General features: G+C 54.0%; 1 pseudogene; it reads left to right on the top strand.

Moving 5' to 3' along the window:
• The first annotated feature begins 13,596 nt into the window (after positions 1-13,596).
• On the top strand, positions 13,597-15,836 carry LOC149743779 (voltage-dependent calcium channel gamma-like subunit pseudogene; annotated as a pseudogene).
• The last annotated feature ends 5,976 nt before the right edge of the window (positions 15,837-21,812 follow it).

Genomic DNA, 21,812 nt, shown 5'->3' with positions numbered 1-21,812 from the left:
ACCTGCTAGAATGGTTATGTGAAGGAAAAAAAAGGGCAACTCTTATGTACTTTTGGTGGAAGTGTAAACTGGTACAATCGTAGGAATCAAAAAGAATGGAATTGGAGCCTTATCTTACATCATTAACACAATTTACCTCAAAATGGATTAAATATTTAAATGTAGGACTTGAAACAATAAAAATCCTAAAAGAAAATATAGGAGTAAAGCTCCTTGACATTGGTCTTGGCAATAATTATTTTTTGCATATGACCCCAAAATAACAGGCAACAAAAGGAGAAATAAACAAGTGGGACTATGTCAACACAAAAACCTTCTGCACAGTAAAAGAAATAATCCAAAGAATGAAAAGGCAACACATGGAATGGGAGAAAATATTAACAAACCGTCTTACCATAAATGGTAATTACCAAAGTATATAAATAAATCACACAACAGCAAACAAACAAAAACAAATAATCTGATTAAAACTGGTTAAAAGATCTGATTAGACACTTTTCAAAAAATAGTACAAGTGTCCAACAGGTACATGAAAAGGTGTTCAGCATCATTCATCATCACAGAAATGCAAATCAAAACTGTAATGAGATACCACCTCACACCTGTTAGAATGGCTACAGTCAAAGAGACAAGAGATTACAATTGTTTGCAAGGATGTGGACAGAAGGAAATCCTTTTTGGTGAAAATGTAAATTACTACAGCCACTGTGAAAAACAGTATGGAGGTTCCTCAAAAAATTAAAAGTAGTCATTTTGTTGTCCCAGTACCATTTGTTGAAGAGACTATCATTTGCCCATTGAGTATGTGTGACTCCCTTCTCAAATATTAGTTGACTTTATATGCAGGAGTTTATTTCTGGGCTCTCTATTCTGTTCCACTGACTATGTGACTATTTTCTTGCCAGTACCATACTGTCTTAATTACTGTATCTCTGTAATATAGTTTTAAATCAGGAAGTTTGATGCCTCCCAACTTGTCCTTTCTCAGGATTGCTTTGGCTGTTTGGGGTCTTTCGTTTGACAAAGTTTAAGATTTTTTTTTCTATATCTGTGAAAAATGTCATTAGAATTTTGATAGAGATTTAATTGAATCTATAGATGTGTAGTATGGACATCTGAATGATATTAATTCTTCTGATCCATGGGCATAGTATATCTTTCTATTTTATTTTTTCTTCTTCAATTTTTTTCATCAAAATCTTCAAGTGTTTACTGTACAATTATATCCCTTCCTTGGTTAAATTTATTCCTAACTATTTTATTGGCTTTGATGCTATTGTGAATGGAGAAAGAATAGCATCTTCAACAAATGCTGTTGGGAAAATTGAGAAAACCACATGCATAAAAATGAAATTAGACCCTTATCTTATAGCACTCACAAATATTAATCAAAATGGATTAGAGACAAACATAAGGACTGATACCCTAAAACTCCTAGAAGGAAACATAGAGGAGAAGTGCCTTAACATTGGTCTTGTCAATGATTGTTTTGGATATGACCCTAAAAGCATAAGCAACAAAGGTAAAAAATCAGTAAGTGGATCTACATCTACCTAAAAAGCTTTTGCACAGCAAAAGAAACAATCAACAAAATGTTAAGGGAGAATACAGAAAAAGGAGAATATGTTCTCAAAGCATATATTGGATAAAAGGTTAGTATCCAAAATCTGTTTATATTGGACTCATACAACTCAACAGCAAAAACAAACAAGCAAAAACAGCAAACAAAATCCAATTTAAAAATGGGCAGTAGAATTGGATACATACTTTTCCAAAGAAGACTTCTGAACGGTCAACAAGTACATGAAAAGATGCTCAACATCCCTAAAAAGTAGGGAAATACAAATCAAAACCACAATGAGGTATCATCTCACAGCTTTAGAATTACTATTATCAAGACAAGAGGTAAGCATTGGTGAGAGTACGGAAAAAAGGGAACCCTTGTGCACTGTTGGTGGGGATATAAATAGTTTAGTCACTATGGAAAAACTAGAGGTTGCTCAAAAAATTAAATATAGGACCATATGCTGCAGCAATACCACATCCTGGTATATAGCAAAAGGAAATAAAAGCAAGGTATCAAATGTATATCTGCACTCGCATGTTTATTGCATCATTATTCACAACAGAGGAATCAATAAAGAAGATGTGGTGTTTACATACAATGGGATATTATTCAGCCTTAAGAAAGAAGGAAAAAAAAAGAAAGAAAGAAGAAAACCCTGCCATTTGAGACATCATGGATGAGCCTTGAGGGCATTATACTTAGTGAGATAAGCCAGACAAAGACAAATATTGAATATTACCTATATATGGACTCTAAAACCAAACCCTTAGCAACAGAGAGTAGAATGGTGCTTACCAGGGGGTGAGGGGTGGAGAAATTGGGGAGATGTTGTTAAAAGGCACAAACTTGATACTAGAAGATGAATAAGTTACGTAGACCTAACACGCAGCACAGTGATCAGAAACGACAACACTGTTTTATATATCTCAAAATTGCTAAGATGCTGGATCATAAATGTTCTCACCAAAAATAAATTATAATTATGGGATGTGATATAGATGTTAAGTAAAGCTATGGTGGTAATCAGACTGCAGCATATAAATGGTTCAGATCACACTGTAAACTTTAAAAAAAATTAAAAGTAGAACTGTATAACCTTATATGTATGTGTATTCTAAAAGAGCCAAACTCTAAAAGAGAAACAGAGAATAGAATGGTTGTTGGCAGGGCCTGGGAAGTGGGGAAGATGAGGAGATGGTGGTCAGAGAGTATAAACTTCCAGTTATAAGATGAATAAGTTTTGGGAAATCCAACGTACATCACGGTGACTATACTTAACAAAACTATTATATTCTTGAAAGGTGCTAAGAACGTAGATCTCAAATGTGCTCATCACACAAAAAATAAATAGTTAAATAACCTATGGTCATTGTTTCACAATATATACAGGTTTATCAAATAACTATGTTGTACACTTTAAGCTGACAAAGTGTTATGTTAATTGTATCTCAATAAAGCTGGAAAAAATATTTCAAGATGGTAACAGCAGAGCATGAAAACAAGCACAGGCTTTTCTCAGCAAAGGACCCAGTGTGACAGCAAAAGTGTCACACCTGTGGGGCTGGCCCTTATTGAACCTGTAAAGACACACCTACAACCTGCCTGAGCTCCCACCTGGTTCACTACGGCAATCTCCTAATCGGCCCCCTGATTCTCCTTTTGCCCCTTCAGACCATTTGTGGGACAGCAGCCAGAGTAAGTCAGATGATGTCCCTCCTCTGCTTAAAACCCTTCCCTGGCATTTCACCCAGAGTAGAAGCCAAAGTCCTTTCAACGGCTGACAAGCCTGTTCACAACCCCCAGGACTCTGTCCCCTGCTCACTTAACTTCAAACACACAGCATTCCTGAGGGTCCTCAAAAGTGCCAGGCACGTCCCTTCCTTGTGGCATGTTCCCTTGCTCTTCACTCTGCTTTGCCACCGGTGACACTCTGCATGTCCTCCCTCACAGCTTTTAAGTCTTACTCACTGACAAATATTTACGGAGCACAGACTACATGCCAGACACTATTCAAGGCATAGATGGTTGCATCCAGCATCCCTCCGATCATTACCGAGGTGGAGCATCGTTTTGTAAACTCACAGTCAATTTTATAGCTATTTTTCTGGAAAAAATAAATAGATAATATGGGAGCGTGGGAATCCTTCAGGCATAAACCCAAAAAATTAATATAAATGTTATAACTGCCAGGGATGTGGAGCACAGCTTCCCACCCCTTAAACATGGGCTGTGCCTAGTGACACCCTTGCAAATGGTACAGACAGAATGGACTGGGGGAAAGAGGAACTTCATAGTGGAGGAACCTGACAAGCCCTCCTTCAGCCAGGGGACCAGGGTCACATCAACAGTAAAAAGCCACAGGGACTTCCCTGGTGGTGCAGTGGTTAATAATCCACCTGCCTGTGCAGCGGACACGGGTTTGAGCCCTGGTCAGGGAAGATCCCACATGACGCGGAACAGCTAAGCCCATGCGCCACAACTTCTGGGTCCGCGTGCCACAACTACTGAAGCCTGCACGCCTACAGCCCGTGCTCTGCAACAAGAGAAGCCACCGCAATGAGAAGCCCCTGCTCGCCTCAACAAGAGAAAGCCCGCATGCAGCAACAAAGACAGAACGCAGCCAAAACTAACTAAATAAATAAATTTCTTTTTTTTAAAAAAGAATTACATGTTATTACAATGTCCATCCATATAGTTAGCAATGTAAGTCAAGATAAAGAGTGATCTGGGGTTTCCCTGGTGGCGCAGTGGTTGAGAGTCCGCCTGCCGATGCAGGGGACACGGGTTCGTGACCCGGTCCAGGAAGATCGCACATGCCGCGTAGCGGCTGGGCCCGTGAGCCATGGCCGCTGAGCCTGCGCGTCCAGAGCCTGTGCTCCATGGCGGGAGAGGCCACAACAGTGAGAGGCCCACGTAGCGCAAAAAAAAAAAAAAAAAAAGAAGCAATGAACCAGACCATTCAAACTTTCCTGGGACTCACCTAAGAAATACTTTTTACTTTGCAACCTGTATCTATCTCTTTTTGAAAAAAAATTCATGAAACAACATTTACCCTAATTATGTTTGAGGCACTCTGATATTGCCTATTACATTGTATTCGTTTATTATAAGTGGTGATTATGCCCTGCCAAATTGATCTCACCAGCCGCTACTGGGACCCAACCTATCATGTGTAAAACACTGAATTAGATTTACACATATACCAACAGGGGTGGCCTCAAATCATGCTGTTGGGTGAGAATAGTAGGAAACAGAACAAGATTTATAGCATAATGCCACTTAGGAAAGCAAAAATCACGCACACACACACACACATACAAGGATACACAATGGTTAAGGATATACATCAAACACATTAGAGGCGGTACCACTGGGCGAATGAAAAACGGAAGATAAACTTCAGGAGGACCTGGATTCAAGGATGCCCGCGTGCTGTGATCTGAGAATGGTTGGCTGGGCTCGGAACTGGGGTCCAACAAAACAAAAGACGGGGGGGTCATTTACTGGAAAAGTTTGAGAATCACATAAATATCCAGAAAATACATAGGAGCTGGAGAATGTCGCATTTAGAATTCTTGAAATGTATTTTAAAAATCAATTCATAAGGTCAGAGACAAAATATCATCCAGGGCAAAGTTGGAAGAGAGGAGGAAGGGTCCCCTCACCACCGACAAAGTGATACCAGATGAAAAGGAGGTGGTCGGTTTGCAGGCTGGCAAAGAGCGCGGTCCCAGAGGCCTGGCCGGTCAGTGCACCCCCGGCGCACTCCAGGGGAGGGGGCTTATGGTGGAAGCCACGATGACTCCAGGGAGGGGCTCTCTGTCGAGTGCACAGCCCCCGCCTCATTGCGCTCTCGACCGAAGCCCCTGCCGCCCAGGAGGCTGCCTGCCCCCAGCCCTTGGTTACAGCTTTTCTGGACCAGGACGGGCCCCTAGCCCCAGACTCACCAGCGCTCAGACCATCTGCTTCCCTTTACACCGAGCAGCCTCGTTTTCCTCGACTAAGGAGATTCTCCGGGAACCTGAACCCAGAAGGGGGAGATCATTGCCATCGGGGTGAGGGCTGCAGCAGGAGGGTCTGGAATCTGGGCAGGAAAGACTGGTCTGGGGGTCGGGGGGGGGCAGAGTTACGGGGAACAAAAACTGGGGCCAGCCAGCAAGGCAGTGGTGGTAGCGTGGAAACAGACCCTGAAAGCATGGCTGGGTTATTTACCAGCACAACACAGAGCTGGGCTTATAAAGGGAAATCCTACGAGGGCCAGGCAGGCAACACAGCAGAGTGAACAGAACGGGGGGACGGTAAAACTGGGGGGCTCCCCAGAGCACAGTCCATGCAAAGGGCAGCCACCCAAAGTGGCCACTGTTCCCATGCAGAAAAGGGACCCTCAGGGTCCAAACTGTCTCATTTTCAGGAGAAGCCAATAAATCCAGAATTTAGTGTAAAACCTCCCAATTTATTTTAGTTTAATTTTTTGGCCACCCCGTGCGGCATGAGGGATCTTAATTCCCCAACCACAGATTGAGCCCGTGGCCCCTGCAGTGGAAGCGCAGAGTCTCAACCACTGGACCACCAGGGAAGTTCCAAACCTCCCAATGTTTGAATTGACAACACTTCTTTGCTTTTAACACGTCTACAGACTGAGGTGGCAAGTGGCCAGATGCCCAGACCCTGCTGGTTCAGGCCTGGAGGATCCCCTCTGACCAGCCCTCCACGCCCCTGTGGGGGACCATCCCTCCCTCCCTTATCACTCCTCTGGCCCCTGTGACAGCATGCCTTGCTTGTAAAGGTCAAAGCTAATAAACGGGGTGATGGGTATTTCCTGGGCTTCCCAGAGCCTAGGCAAAGCCCTGCCTAAGCTTTTAACTTCTCTTGTCATCATTCCGTGCTCACCACCAATTCCTGGTGTCTAGTTTTGCTTCCTGGACCCTTTGATCCGACAGGCAGGGTGCCCTGATTAAGGAAGAGCACCGCCCCCTCTTGGGAAGGGACGGGCTGGCAGTCTGCTCTATACAACTGCCCTGGGTGTGCCTAGTTACGGGGACCATCGCCTAGAGACTGAGTGTCTCGAAGTGCGCTGACAACTCCAGGGTCCACGCCTGCAAAGAAGGTGCTAGAAGTCTCCCCAACTCTGCCTGGAAATCTGCAGGTCCTGGTGCCCTGGAGGGGCACCCATCTCCAGGATGGACTTGCCTGTAGAAAGGGGAGACCCTACAGAAAGGACACCCTCTGAGCCCACCTACATCCCTGCTGCATCCGTTCATCCCTTCAACCGGTCAGTCCCCTTCCCCACCGCCCTTGCCCTGGTGGGGAACTGGGGCCCTGGGCCCCCCCGAGGCGACACCCTCACCTGCAGCATAAACATCACACCTGCTACCCACCTGGCCCAGAGCAAAGCACTGTGAAGCAAAGCCCCAGGGCAGGCGGGGAAGCCCCTGGGCCACTATAATGCCTACACAAAGTCTCTGCTGCAGTCAGGCGACTGGGAAGAGGTCGGGATGCAGGGCTACAGCTTGAGGCAGAGGGGGCAAAGGGCGGGCGGAGGTGTGGCTGGAGGGGATGGAACCCGCCGGGACTCAGGAAACCTGAGGAGGGCGATGGGAGAGGAGAAAGACCCAGTGGGTCAAGGCAGGGCGCTGGGGAGAAGGTGGGGAGGGGACGGGAAGGGAACAGGGAGAGGCAAGTGGGCGGGTCCACAAAGAACGGAGAGTTGGAGGGGCCAGGAGTCCAGGCTTCGGGCAGGCAGAGCTAGTCATCAGCTTTGAAACTGCCCAGTGAACTAGGCAGCTCCTAGCAGACTCCCCGTTATTGCCTCTGGGTCTCCCCACGTGTCGGCCCGAGAACCCACACCCCAAGGGCTCAAAGGAGAAAAACCCGGGGCAGGGGCCTCCCTAATGGCAGAGTGGAGCCTGCCTCAGCTAATCTTCTCTGGGGTCAGGGGTCAGTGCCCACCCTGCGCCAGGCGCAGTTGACAGACTCACTGCCCCCATGACCCTCGCAACACCCAAAGGATGCGTTTCCCCGTTTGACAGAAAATCAAGGCTCACGGAGGGAAAGTGATTCGCCCAGAATGCATCTGAGGCTGCTCCATCAATTAGCAAGCCTTACGGACCAGTCCCTGCTCTTAGAACCGGGCATGCGGGGGTGAAAGAGAGACAGGCCTAGCACTCAACTGTGTGCTGTACTTTAGAGAGGGAAACGGACAAATAGAGAAGGTCAGCTAAGGATCAAGAAAATACGAAGGCCCACAACACTGTAAATCAACTATATTTCAATAAATTTAAAAAAGAAAAAAGGAATGAATGAGACAATATATACAAAAAAAAAAAAAACAAAGGAAGAAAACACGAAGGTAACAGGGTCAAGCGTGTGTGGGATGCTACTCTGGCTGGCGAACTCAAGGGAGGCCCTTGAAGAGGTGACAGCCTGCCCAGCAGACCCCCCAAGGGAAGGCCTGTCACACAGAGGGAACCGTGAACACAGCATCCCTGAGACTGGACAGAGCTTCCCGCCCAGGGCACAAGCGGGCACGTGCAGCTGGAGCTGAGGGCAGAGGGGTGGGCCTGCAGAGAGAGGGGACGGGAAGCTGCAGGACAGAGGCTGAGGGTGGAGGCAGGGTGGCCCAGCAGGAGGCTGTTACGCAGGCCTCCACGTTAGAGGTGATGGGCCTAGAGCTGGGGAGAGGATGGTGGACCAGGGGTGCAAGGGAAGAGACAGGAGGAGGATGTGGGCCTGAACTGGGGAGGCTGGGGAGGGAGCAGAAATGAAGGGGACGCAGATTTTGACCCTAAAACCCAAGCATCTTACCCCTGACGGGGACTTTGTCTCTTTCTCCTTTGTCCCTCACTAGCCAGGCCAGCGGGTACAGAGTAGGTATACAATTAACTCATTCATATATTCAATTAATATTTATTGAGCACCTACTGTCGTGCCTGGCAAAGTCCTTGCTCCTGTGGTGATAGAGGGGAGGGAGAAGAGAATGAAGGATCTTTGTTTCAGGTGCGGTGGTCACCGCAGGCTTCTCTCCGACCTCCTTGGGGGAGTGAGGTGGTGAGTCTTAGCTGTGAATATCTTGAAGAAGTACATTTCAGGGAGAGGAAGCAGCAAGTACAAAGGCCCGGAGATGGGAGGGTGCTCACTGAGTTTGTTGATTCATTAATCGGTACCTGTGCCCTTGCCTTGGAACTTTCTAAGATCAGTGCCTGGGTCTTTCTCATCAGACAGGAGCGGTCAGAGGGGTGAGTAGGGGCCACGTCCTCCTTTTCTTTACACAATTCCTCTTTCCCCAACACTGGCCAGGCCTAGAAGCAGGACAGGTGGAGGAGAAAAGGCAGAGACAGTCAAGCAAGAGGGTGGGTTCTGTGCTGTCCCACTACTCACCCCCAGGCTGTTCCTGGTTTTAGCCCCTGAAGGTCCCACCCTGCCATTCCCCTCCCCCCAACAACCCCCACCCACCACCCCCCCCCCCCCGGCACTGGGAAGCCCCTGCCCCTCACGACAGTCACTCCTGCTGAGTGGAGCTGCTGTCTCTCACTCTGCCACACCGGCTCTGCTCAGCTCCAGCACCACGGAGGGACCTAGGAGAGCAAATAGTGCAAATGAAGGGCCTGCCCAGGTGAACCCTAACCGGGCCGCCTGCAGTGCAAGTGCGGAGTCTTAACCACTGGACCGCCAGGGGAAGTCCCCCGGCTTTCTTATGCTCATAAAATAATTGGAAGCAGACCATCACTTCCTCATTATCATTCCTAAGTCATTTCTACTTTTCCAGCAATCTTGCTGACATGTCGCTCTAAATTCCACCGATTCAAGACTTTCTAGTCTTACCAAGAAAGCATAACCGGCAGCAGACCCCCAAACAGGCCTGACCACACACGGAACAAGGCGGGCGCTAGGTTAACGTACCTGACGTGGTTTCTGCGGCAGCGACAGAATCAGATGAACCTCTGACAGGGAGATGCCCGGGACGGGGCTTGGGGTGGGGCGGCGGGAGCCTTAGGTGCCCGCTGACAACGTCCCCGGGAAAAGTCACCGGGGAGCTGCCTGCCTGAGTGGGCCAAGTAACTTCCCTCACCCTGCTTCGAGACGGAGAAAGGAGACCCTGCTTCACCTTAAGCGGCAACCCCCTCCCTGTTTATCAACAGCTGAGAAGGGCTGGGAGGGTCTCAGCTGGAATTTACCCTTCTTGGGGTGGGGACGTTGTGCGCTGCCCCCTTGAGAACTCAAGCCCCATCAAAAGTCCAGGAAGAACAATGACTTTTGTCTCGTCCTATTTGCCTTCTGGATGGTCCCTGCGGAGGCGAGCAGGCGAGCAGGGCTGTACGCCCCCCTTTAGGGGAGAGAAAAGGGACGCAGGAAAGACGGCCCCGGGGAGTCCACTCCGTTCACATTTACCGAAGCCTCGCAAGACCCCCGACCTTTCACGGGTATCATCTCATTTATCGCCCGTGGCTCAGAGACGGAAACAAGAGCCCAGGATCACAACGGCCCACGGTGGTGGAGCTGCAGAGCCCGGGCGCGCGCCTGCCGTCTGGACGCCGCCGCCTCCCCCGGACGCTCGGGCGGACCCGCCGGGGCGGACCGGGCTCCTGGGCCCCGGGCCCTCGAGGAATCGGCGCCGCGGGCACAGCCGTGCCCCGAGGCTGGGGAGCGGCTCCGGGCCTGCAAGTCGGCCGGGTCAGCCCTCCCCCAGGGCCCGGGCCTCCCCTTCGGGCCGGGTCCTGGCCCCCGCCCCTGCCCGGGGGTCCCTCCGGCGGCCACGCTGACTCAGCGCAAACCGAGCCGCGGCGGGCCGGCGGGCGGGCCGGCGGGCCGGCGGGGAGGGGGGCGGGCCGGCGGGCGGGGAGGGGGGCGGGCCGGCGGGCGGGCCGGCGGGCCGGCCCGACCAGGCGCCCGGGGGCAGCAGTTCCGCCCGCCCCTCCCTCCGGCCCGCCCCGCCCCCGGGAAGAGGTCTGGAGTCGGGAGCCGCGGCCCCGGCGCAGCAGCGCTCGGGAACCCCGAGAGAAGCAGGCGGGAGCGCGCGGCCGAGCCCAGGCGCGGGATGACAGCCCTCGGCGTGCGGGTGGGCGAGAGCCCGGTGGGGGGGTGTGGAGGGGCCCGGCCGGGGTCCGGGGGGGGAAGTCGCCCAGGGCGCGGTCTCCTCGAGGTCCTGCGGCACCGAGGCTCCCAAACGGCTAGGGAGGAGTGTTGTGCTTCTCTTTGGGGTCCGCAGTGTTCATCCCTTAGGTGCACCAGAGGGGTCCCTCCTGTTAAAAGGGGGCGCATCTGGAGCGGAGGATGAACGGAATCCACTCGTAAAAATGAGCCTCGCCTTGTCACACGAGGAAGAATCTCTGCGGAAGCCAGAACTTTCCTGGGCGGGGGCAGCAAGACCATCTCCCCTCCCAAAACTGATTTTGGGGGGCGGGCAAGGGGGTGGACTCGCTGGGGCACGCGGAAACCTCAGGACAGGCTGTAGAGAGGGGAGGGGCCCGCCTCGCAGAGATGGCGTTTCTCCTTAGAATGATGCGAGGGGTCCATCCGCACCCCCACCCCCCGGGCGTGCGGCTCTCCGCTGCCCTGCGCCGAGCTTCCCTAGCGGACGCGTCCCGCCTCCTTACCTCCCGACTGGACGGTCGGGACGGTGAGAGCGGCCCGCAGCCTCTGCCTGCAAGTGCTCGGCGCCCCGCAGCGCAGATTCCGGGGCTGATCCCGCTGCGCCCACTTTGTAGATGCGGTGACCGAGGCTCAGGTGCAGTAACCCGCCCGTGGCGGCCGGCTCAGCGATAGAATCCAGTCGAACCAGACTTCTGGGCCCGAACAGGAGAAACTCCACCCACAGGCCGCGCCCCAAGCCCCTTGTGGCCGGGACACCGCAACCCTAGAGCCGGATGCAGCGCGTTCCTCTCGTTCTGGGCATAATCTGGAGTCCCGGCCGAGCCGCCTCCGGGACCGGCAGTGAGGAGGGTGGGAGCTGGTGCGGTCCCGCCTTCGGGAGCCGACGGCCCTGCGGGGGGGAGACGTGCACACCGGGATTTAGGAGCGATTTGGGGAAGCGAGTGCTAGATTAAGAGGTGAAGAAACTGCGGCAGGATTAACGGGGGTGGGGAGGGCAGGAGAGCAGCCAGGTAAACAGACTTGACCTTTCAGTGAAAGAAGGGGGGCGGGGCTGATGCTTAGGAGCACTTAACCGCCTGCCTGGGACTGTTCTAAGCGGTTGGGGTGCTTAGGTCTCCTTTCGGCTCCCCCCGGGGGGCCAGGAAGCAGGTACTGTTATCTTCAGGGGGTAAATAGCTCGCCGGAGGCCAAAGAGCTAAAAGGCAAGCGTGCTGGCTCCCGGTGCCCTGCGGTCACGCAGGCGGAGCGGGCTTACTCTTTAGGAGACTGTAGAGGAGATTTCCAGCTGAAGAGGGGGTGGGTCTGACCTGGGCCTGGGCTGAGTGGGCACTGGGAAGGGGGGGCGGGGGGGCAAGCGCAGGGGCGCGGGGCGGGGGCTTGATGTGGAGAAAAGTAGTGAGCAGCCCAAAGTGTCCACTGCTTAGGGGTTGACGGGATCAGATGGGGTGCTGGGTTCCAGAGGAAGACGAGACCTTGGCATTGGCCTCAGTGGCCCAGGAGTGCCAAGTGACACTGTTCTACAGGTCACTACTAATCATTCGGGGCTCTGGATGAAAAAGGGAAATGCTTCCATTTTTCTTTTTTTTTTTTTTTTTTTCAGTGGAGATGGTCCAGGCCCTAAGAGATTTAAGTGATTTGCCCAAGGTCACAGAGCTAGAGGCTGGTGGGTCAGGGGCAGGGCTAGACTGCCCTCATACCCTCCGGTCCACGGACCTTCCACTGACCACGCTGCTGCCCAGCTGCCCTCCGGGAGAGGATTTCAGGCCCTGGATCACTGGAAGTTCACAGAGGTGCTGGCAGCCCGGGTGTGGGGCAGTGGTGAGGAAGGAGGACTCCCGAGTTACCTTATTACTGTTACGAATATTAATCAGGAACTGCTTCTGTGCTGGGCACCTTTATATACATGATCTCACTTAATCCTTGGGAGTTTTACTGGTGTCAGAGTTTGAATGATGCCCTCCTTTGGGGTGGGAGGGGGAAAATGACCTGATGTCAGCTGTCTTTTCCTGATCCCAGTGTGATGTCTGAGGGCCTGGAGATTAAAGTTCACTGTGTGTGCAGGACAGGTGGGGCTGAGGGTAGGATGGCATGTGCTGTTTCTCCAGACAGCGTGATGTCTGAGGTCAAAAGGCCTCTGGGTGCTGCATTCTTGTGACTTGTTGCCTGCGTCTGGGGTTTTCCCATCCTAGAAATTTATCAACCTGTAGGGAGTTATAACCTCCGGGTGCCTTCATGGCTACTCTTTCCTGCAGGGATCACTAACTCCTGCTACAAAATGTAACTACGGAACGGTAGATGAGAAAATAAGGGTCAAGGAGGTTAAGAAACCTCGCAAAGACAAACACCTTTATGGTTTGTAGTCACAGAGATTTCAAAGTTCCCTTGGTTTGTTTCTTAGTAGAGCCGTTCTTTCCTAATGAAATCCAGTACAGACTCTTAGATTCCCAGTGGCTCCAGCAGGTAAGAGGGACCTGTTGTGGTTGAAGTGAGGGGCCGGGTGCTGACCCCCTGCCCCCTGCTTTAGCACCTGGAGGCCTCAAGGAGACAAGGGGATGCGGTTTGAGAACCAGAGCCCAGACTCCCCGCCTGAGTGTTCTTTACAGCGCCCCCGACTGCCTTTGCCTCTGGTCTGAGTCGGGTCCCGAGCCCTTGGGCGTCCCTCTGGCCACTCCAGCCCTTCTCACCACGTACTGAGCCCCTCCCACGAAGGCCCCAGTGGGTACTCACCGGCTGTGTGCATCCCCCCCCCCCACTACACATGATACAGTTGTCGGGCAGCTGTGCCAGGCTTTACTGTGATCTCGGTGAATGCTCTTGGGCTGGTCCCCTGACCTGTGTGTGACAGTTTCCCTTTTTACATACCCCGCCCCGTCGCCCCCCCACCCGCCCGCCATGGAGCACCTACTCCACCAGACTCAGGTTTAAGAGTGAGACAGGACCCTAACTAGGCAGACGTGCTGAAAGCAAGCCGGATCCATGAGGATCCCGGGGCCTCCCGGGAGCTTGGCTCTGTTTTCTGCCCCTCACCGAGAGGGGTGGCCCAGACCGCCTCTGGAAGCCTCCACTTGCACGTGGCATAGGGCTCACCCCCAGAGTCCCCTTTCGGTTTGCTTCCCAGCAGTGACCGTCACGCATGAGCTGTGTGCTTTGCTTACCTCCCAAACTGGGGCGTGACCTGGGCTGCTTCCACACACACTGTAAAGGGCGTAAGTTATGACTGGGCAGGAGATGGTTTAAAGGGAGCTTCAGATGGAAGTGACAGCGGCTGCAAACTCGGCCTCGTGGCTCTTGAGCACGGCACTGGCACCGGGTGCTGGGGACACGGTCCTGCCCTCCCACTATGAATCAGACAGGAATGGAAAACTTGTCAGAACGGTTCCTGACGGAGAGTGACCGGAGGGGTCCGTTCTGGGTTGAGTGGGCAGGACAGACCTCTCCCAGGAGGCGATGTTTCAGCTGAGACATGAAGAATGGAGAAAGGGGGGCAGCCGGGAGAAGAGCCTCTCAGGTGGAGGGACCAGTAGGTGTGAGGAGGGAAGTTCTAGGCTTGTCCTAGGCATGCGAGGTGGCCGGGAGGATGCCCTGGGAGGGCTTGTGGGCCGTCTAAGGAGTTTTACCCTTTGAAGCATTCCTTTTGCTTCCGGGTTGGGGGTTGGGGACGGTGGCTTGGGGGTGTCCCGGGGCTGTGAGAAGGGACACCTCACTGGACGCTTGGCCCAGCTTGTCAGGAGAGAGGATTGGGTGTACTTTTGTGGGGCCGAAACCATAGGCTGAAGGGGAGCCTCGGGGACTCCCCCGCCCAGAAGCTTCTAGAACAGACAGCGGTGCCATGTCCTGGGCGGAGTACAGGCTGAGCCAGACTGAAGGGCAAAGTGCAAACATCACTGCGCACTGAAGAAAAGTGCAGAAAAAGCTGGGTGCAGATTAGAATGAAGCTGGGGAAGACCAGGGGCCAGAAGAGGGAGCTGTGTAACCTTCACTGGTGTGCTAATAATGTCTAGTGCAGTATTCTTGTTTTGCATACAAAGAAACCAAGGCTGGCTGCTAGCTCAAGGTCACATCTGCCAAGCCAGACAGGTTTGCTGACTTCAGAATGGACCAAGATTTGCCTGTCAATACAATTGGGTTTCTTACGCATTATAAAGATCATTAAAGAAAGGTCAGGGAACTCTTTGCCCAGTGAATAACTAGATCCACAGGCAATGCTTATAGGTCTCGAATGGAGGACGGATGCGGAACAGGTAGGATGGGAGGAGGGTCCCCCCCGCCCCACCAGGAGGTGGGTCTGTGCTGTGACTAAGGTGGGCTTCCCGGGCATCCTGGGAGACCGAAGCAGAAACCGTGGCTGTCGGAAGCTACAAGGTGTGCTCTGGGTCTTCCCTGAGGAGGCTGGTGGGCTGTGGCGGGGGCCCTCCCTCATGCTGCCCCGTGCTGTCTTCCAGGCCCAGAAGCTGCTGGCCCAAAGGAGGCCCCGCCGGCCCTTCTTTGAACCCTCCATCCGGGCCCTCATCATCTTGTGTGCCTCCCTGGCCGTGGTCCTCTCCTCCCTCTCCATCTGCGATGGCCACTGGCTCCTGGTCGACGACCGTCTCTTCGGGCTGTGGCACTTCTGCACCACCTCCAACCAGGCTGAGCTGCACTGCCTCCGAGACCTGAGGCAGGCCCACGTGCCCGGGCTAGCCTCGGGCATGGCTGTGGCCCGCAGCGTGGCCACCTTGGCCGTGGTGGTCGCCATCTTTGGCCTGGAGCTCCTCATGGTGTCCCAGGTGTCCGAGGACGCCCACTCGTGGCACAAGTGGGCCGTGGGCTCCGCCCTCTTCCTCCTCGCGTCCATCCTCTCCTTCGGGGGCCTCCTGAGCTTCCTGACTCTCCTTAGGAACGAGGTCACGCTCATGGGCCTCAGCCTGACGTTCTGGAGCGAATACACGGCCTCCTTCCTCTTCTTCCTGAACGCCATCAGCGGCCTCCACATCAACAGCATCAGCCGGACTGACAGCGTCACGTACCCCTGGGGCCTGCCTGCAAAATTTTAGGCCCCCCTGCGAGGGCACTGAGTTCTACCAGAAAGTGTGGTCAAGATGGGACTTCTCCAACATGTGACATTCGAACTGCCGCCTCTTGGCCTTGGGGTGGTCGGGCCAGTGGCCTTTGCAGCCCAGAGGCCAGGTGGGTGCCTCCGAGCCACCAGCTGCACCAGCTTAGCCACGTTATTAGGATGTTGACTTCACAAGAAGAAACATTTTAAAACCTATTCTTGAGTCCTTCCTGGGATGGGAATAGATGTGGAAGCAGCTCAGGTAACCGGTGCTCAGGCTGGCTGCACAGCCAAGTACATTTCACGCCTGTTTTGTTGACTCTGCTGGGATATGGGCTGCAGGGCCCCTGAGGCCCCCGGGCTTGCTAAGAGTGAATCGCCTGTCAGCGAAGGGTGTCCAGTCAGTGCCGAGGACTTGCTTCACCAGCTCAAAGGGCCTCGTGCAGATTCCCTGCTTTAGCTTTGGTCACGTCAGGGAGGCAGCTGCTGGGGTGCAGAAGCTTTTCAGACCGTTTGACTTTATTTGAGCCCTGCCCTTTGTCGGGGGGACCCCGTAATCCCTGGATAACCCCAGCTTCCAGCAGCTGGCGGTGCCTCGGGACTCCCCCTGTCAATCCCGCCTGAAGCCCTTCCAGGAGGGCCCGCCTGGCTTGGTAAGCGTGGGCAATCCATCTTTGGTAAGGGCCAGACAGCCTCAGGGTACCATTTTTATCCTAGAGCACACTTCAAAGGGCACGTATCTGGAGCTGCTGGACTCCAGGGGGTACTGGGGACTGGCCCGACCTCAGGTAATGATTAACAACCACCCTGGATGCAGAGGCCTGCAGGTGGAGGGGACCAGGAACCGGTGGAGATTTCCACCCTTGCTGGCCACTTTACACTTCTGTGCACCAAACTGGCCTCTTTCCGGTCCCTTTTCTGCCCAGTAGGTGGGTTTTTGCCCTCAGCCCATTTCATTCAACACTAGCCCCGTGCCCCTCCCCCACCTGATGAATTCAGGCCTTTCCTGGTTCATTCTGGCTGCCACGGATTGCATGGGGTTTTGGTCTCTGCCCTGCCAGGTCCTCTTTCTGGGCTGGACTGGGTGCCTCTACCTCTCCTGTGATTTTTTTTTTTTTAACTTTTTGATTCCAAGATGTACAGAGTCCATGAAGGTCCCTGGAGAGAGCCCTGGAAAATGGGTATCTGGCCTTCTCACCCCAGTAGCAGACTATAAGATGCAAAGGGGGTGACCTTGTCTTCAGGGGTGAGATGCAGAAGTTGGGGGCCAGGGCCACTTGTCCAGGGTCACCCAAAGCCAGAACTCGAGCTGGGCCCACCTACCAGCAAGATGCCCTCTTTAGCCACGGGGAGGGTCACCTCTGCTTCTGTCAAGAATGCTCTCCCCCTTGGGCTTCCCTGGTGGCGCAGCGGTTGGGGGTCTGCCTGCCGATGCAGGGGACACGGGTTCGTGCCCCGGTCTAGGAGGATCCCACGTGCCGCGGAGCGGCTGGGCGCGTGAGCCGTGGCCGCTGGGCCTGCACATCCGGAGCCTGCACGTCTGGAGCCTGTGCTCCGGACGGGAGAGACCACAACAGTGAAAGGCCCATGTACCGCAAAAAAAAAAAGCCCCTCCCCTGAGCATGCAGGCTTTGTTTTGTAAAAGGGTTCAAATATTTTGTCCTTTAACCCTCACATGGCTGGCAGGGAAGGAGTGCTAATAATTGAGGGAACTGAGATTCAGAGTAAAGGGTGAGACTTAAAGTCCCCAGTAGGGCGGGGAGACAGGGCCCTGTCCGCCCTTGCCCAGGAGCAGGGGAGACAGACAGCCTTGGAGCCTGGGGATTTGAAACCAGAAGCCCTGGACCGAGCTGCCACTTCCCTGCTGAGTATCTTGGTCAAGTCACAGGACCTTGGTGAACCAGTTTCTCTTCTGTCTAATGGGATTCTGCCCCATTTCCTGCTGTACTGCAGATAACTTAGCTGAAAGCAGGAAGAACAGGTGCCTCATCCCATGCTAGGGCGACTGAAAGGGCTGGGGCTCTCCTGGGCTCCCTGTGACCTGGTTGTCAGAAGGCTCTGGGGGAAGAGCTACTGGGTGGGTGAGTTGCAGCGAGGGGTGGGGAGGGTCCACCTAGGGCCAAGGGCCTCAACTTCTGCTAAGCTGGTCCCTGAAAACTGGAGCAGGGGGATCACGGAAGCCCCGTCCTCCAGCAAGTCGTTGGGGACAGCATCCTTCACCTTGAGGCTCAAGGGCAACAGGGCTGACAAATACCAAGTCTCATCCCAGTTACCGTTTATTCCCCTGCCCCCTCCTGGGACCCCTGAAGTCTTCCCAGAAAACTCAACAGACCCAAATCCCAGGCCCTCTTCCTGCCCCAGGTCCCTTCGGTTCTGAGGAATTACCACCACGCCCCCGCCCCCAGGCCCGGAGGAGGGGTGTTATAGTCACAGGAGCGATCACACAGCATCTGGCAGGAAGATGGGCAGCAGTCGGACCTCAGGACCCATCTTGGCCTGTCTGGGTGGCCCTGCTCCAGCCTCAGATGACACTGGTCCTGCAGGTACCCCGGCTCTGCTCCGAGGGGCTGGCCTTGGTGCCGCTGCTGAAGGAGCCGAGGGCCACCGGGTGCAGTGGGAACTCACGCAGGTGCCACTGCCGCCACTTCTTCTGAACCTCCAGCGGCACCTGCCCCCAGAGACCAGCCGTCACCCGGAGGGAAAGATGACCCTTGCCCAGGGTCCTGCTCCCCTGGGGCCTCGTTCGGGCTCTGCCACGTCTGCCCAGCGGGCATGCCTCCCCCTCCTGCAGGCCGCTCATAGATTTACCATCTCGACTCCCATCCAAGCGGGGCAACACCGCATCTAACTAACGTCAACAGCGTAGCCTCTGTGCCAGGAGCCTCCCGTCCCGGCGGTGCCCTGGGCAGGGCGGAGACCTCAAGCTAAGGGCGCAGCCCCCCGCCCTGCCAGGAGTCACACTCTTTGGAGGTCTCAGAGGACGGAGCAGCAAACATTTCACCTGAGTCACTCATTTTACAGGTGAGAGGCCTGAGGCCCAGAGCAGGGCAGTGACCGGCGTCACCCATCGAGCAAGCGGACAGTCATCAGCCTCGGTTAGGGCTGGGGCGCCTGCACTTGCCCCCATTTCCTGAACGTGCCCAAGGATAAGAATCACCTGGAGTGCTAGTTAAGACGTTCTCAGCCTCCAGCCCGGACTGCCGGGACCTATTTTTGCTGGTTTAGAAACAGGGTAGGACCCAGCAGTTGTTTTAACAAGGGCTGCAGGCGATCCTGGGGCCCCCAGGAGGTGAGCCCAGACTCCCGGAAGACAGGCCCAAGCCAGGAGGGCCCGGCCTCCCCCACCAACACCACACCCCACTCCCCACCACCCCTTCCAGGTACGGCTGTGAGGGAGCTCCCCTGCAGCCGGGCAGCCCAGGACACTCACCTCCCCATTGAGGAAGCAGTAGAGAACGGTCACCACCAGACCCCGCGGAAGAAGCAGGGCAACGGGATGAGTGCGGGCCCAGCACCCAGCCTCCTACCCGCCTGGGGTCCTCTCATCACCAGCCCCAAGCTCACTGCTCCCCACAGCTGTTGCAGAGCCTCCCCGCGCCTCTACCCCTCCAGGGGAAGTGGAGGCTTCCTCTCCCGGCCCTCAGTGCCCCTAGCTGTGCTGGCATCACCCACAGACTGACACCCTTGGGGGCAAGGACCGCCCCCGTGTCCAGGGAGGGCCCCTGCACCAGGGTGGTGTCAGTTACATTAAGTGCAGGCCACAGGGACCAGGCAGGTCACCGGTGAGGCGGGCCATCTGGGAGAGGCAGGAGCAATGGCACCCGAGCCATGCCCATCCGCCCCGAGCTCAGCGGGTGGGGCAGCCCATGGGAGCCCCTGGGCCTGGGTGGGCTCATCTGCAAGACAGCTGGAAATCTGGAGAGGTTTACACAGGGCCAGCTAATCAAGTTGAAAGACAGACGTGTAGCCATGTGGTCAGAACAGCCGGCGTGCAGTCCGCAGGCAGGTACCGGCCAGCCAACAGTGGGGCATGAGGCCCCTCATGTCCAGGTCAGAGACCTCAGGGCTACGTATGCTTTAGGTTCCCTGGGATGGCGGGGATCTGTGCCTAACAGGACCCTCCCACCCTAGCATCCGGAGCTCCTCTCTTCCCAGTGGCACCCCCGGAATCCTGGCGTGGAGCCTGCCAGGCAGGGCTGCGGGCTGAGATGCAGGATCTGAGCCGACGAGGTTTGCGTGGAACCGTGAGCTGTGAGCAGGGTCTCACAGTCCGGATGCCCTGCTCACTTCAGGGCCCTCCGAGGGCCAGCCTGTCCTTCCTAACAAGCCCCTGCCCTCAGGCTCCCCACAGAGGCCTGGGTGCCACAGTCCCTCCCCCCAGTGCCAGCCAGGCCCGCCCCTAGCTACTTAGGACATGGACAGGACCCCAGAGAGGGATAAACCAGCCTGTTTATGGTGCGCTTCATCCACGCGACTGCTCAGGAGTCCTGGTGGTTTTTTGTTTTGTGTTTTAATTTAGTTTTTTTAAATTTTTGCCCACATTGGGTCTTGTTGTGGTGCGTGGGCTTCTCATTGCTGTCGCTTCTCTTGTTGCGGAGCATGGGCTCTAGGCGCACGGGCTTCAGTAGTTGTGGCACTCGGGCTCAGTAGTTGTGGCGCACGGGCTTAGTTGCTCCGCAGCATGTGGGATCTTCCCGGACCAGGGCTCGAACCCGTGACTCCTACATTGGCAGGTGGATTCTTAACCAGTCCTGGTGTTTTAACAAGAGTTACAAACTAGAAGGATCTGCTCTAAGAGTCTCAGGTGTGGTTGATGCCACATGGAATGGGGACCACGGGAGTGGGGCAGGAACACGGACTCAAGGTAGCGGTTTTCACGTTTTGCCACACGTTAGAATCACCTGGGAGCTCTGCCCCAGGGTGCACTCTGTGCCCCAACTCCAAATGTCTGGGGTGAGACCATCAGCAGCTCTGAAAGATGGTTCAAAGGGGCACCATTGATTAGGAGCCGTTGTCAGAGGGTGTGAAAGTCGGGCTTTGAAATAAACGAGAGCTGGGTTTGGGGCGCAGCTTAGCCTGTGTAATTTTGGGCTTCTGGTTTCCAGGTGCTTCACTCAATCCTTGCAGAGCTCTAGGATGTGGGTGGGGAGGACCCCTGCTTCACAGGTTAGGGACTGAGTCCCGGGTCGGCAGGCCGGGAGCTGGTGGTCAGGCTGCTGCCACCTCACTGGACTAGGGCTGCCCCAGCTTCAAAGGTCCGGAGACACAGTCTCACTGTTGAGGTGGGGGCAGCCCTGGGTGAGGGCTGGTTAGTCGTGCCCCAGGTATGCAGAGCGCAGCCTGCCTCAGCCAGCAAGCTTCAGAAATTCCACGGTTTGTATACAATCATTAAGAATATGCAGTCTTGGACTTGTCTGGCTCTGCAACAAGAGAAGCCATAGCAATAAGCCTGTGCACCGCAACGAAGAGTAGCCCCCGCTCACAGCAACTAGAGGAAGCCCGTGAGCAGCAACAAAGACCCAACGCAGCCAAAAAGAAATTTAAAAAAAAATAATAAAGAATATGCAATCTTTGAAGAATTTTAATGATCTGGAGAAAACGTTCATGATGGAATGATAAAGAAGTAAACAGAACAAGGAGGATATAAAACCACACATCCCGATCTCAATTTTGTGTGTGTACATGTGTGTGTACGTGTGTGTGTCTTCTTGGATAGAAAAGAGACAGAAGTAAACACACTGACATTTTAGCAGAGGTCATTATATCGGGTTATGAGATTATGGATGGATTTTCCTTTTTCTTTTTCTTATTTTCCAAATTTTCCTCAATAAGCAAGTATTTCTACAATTAGGAGGAGCTAATAAACTTTCGTTTTTAGAAATATATGACAGTGATCATGGCATTATGGTTCTGTGTGTGTTCTTTAAGCTCTCGTCTTTTAGAAATACATGCTAAAATATTTACATTTGAAATACAACGATGGCTTGGGGTTGCTTAAAATGATGAGGGTGGGTGGCGGTAGAGGTGAAACAGGACAGGCCATGAAAGGGTAAGGGCCACACGGAGGTTCATTATATCGTCCACTTCACTTTTGTATTATGGAAAATTTTTTCCATAATA

This window comes from Delphinapterus leucas, unplaced genomic scaffold, assembly GCF_059928025.1.
Source record: "Delphinapterus leucas isolate spDelLeu-1000000601 "Yukka" unplaced genomic scaffold, BTC_Dleu_Yukka2 spDelLeu_asBTCV2_sq80, whole genome shotgun sequence".
Lineage (NCBI taxonomy): Eukaryota > Metazoa > Chordata > Mammalia > Artiodactyla > Monodontidae > Delphinapterus > Delphinapterus leucas.
This window is presented reverse-complemented; position numbering and strand designations above follow the sequence as displayed.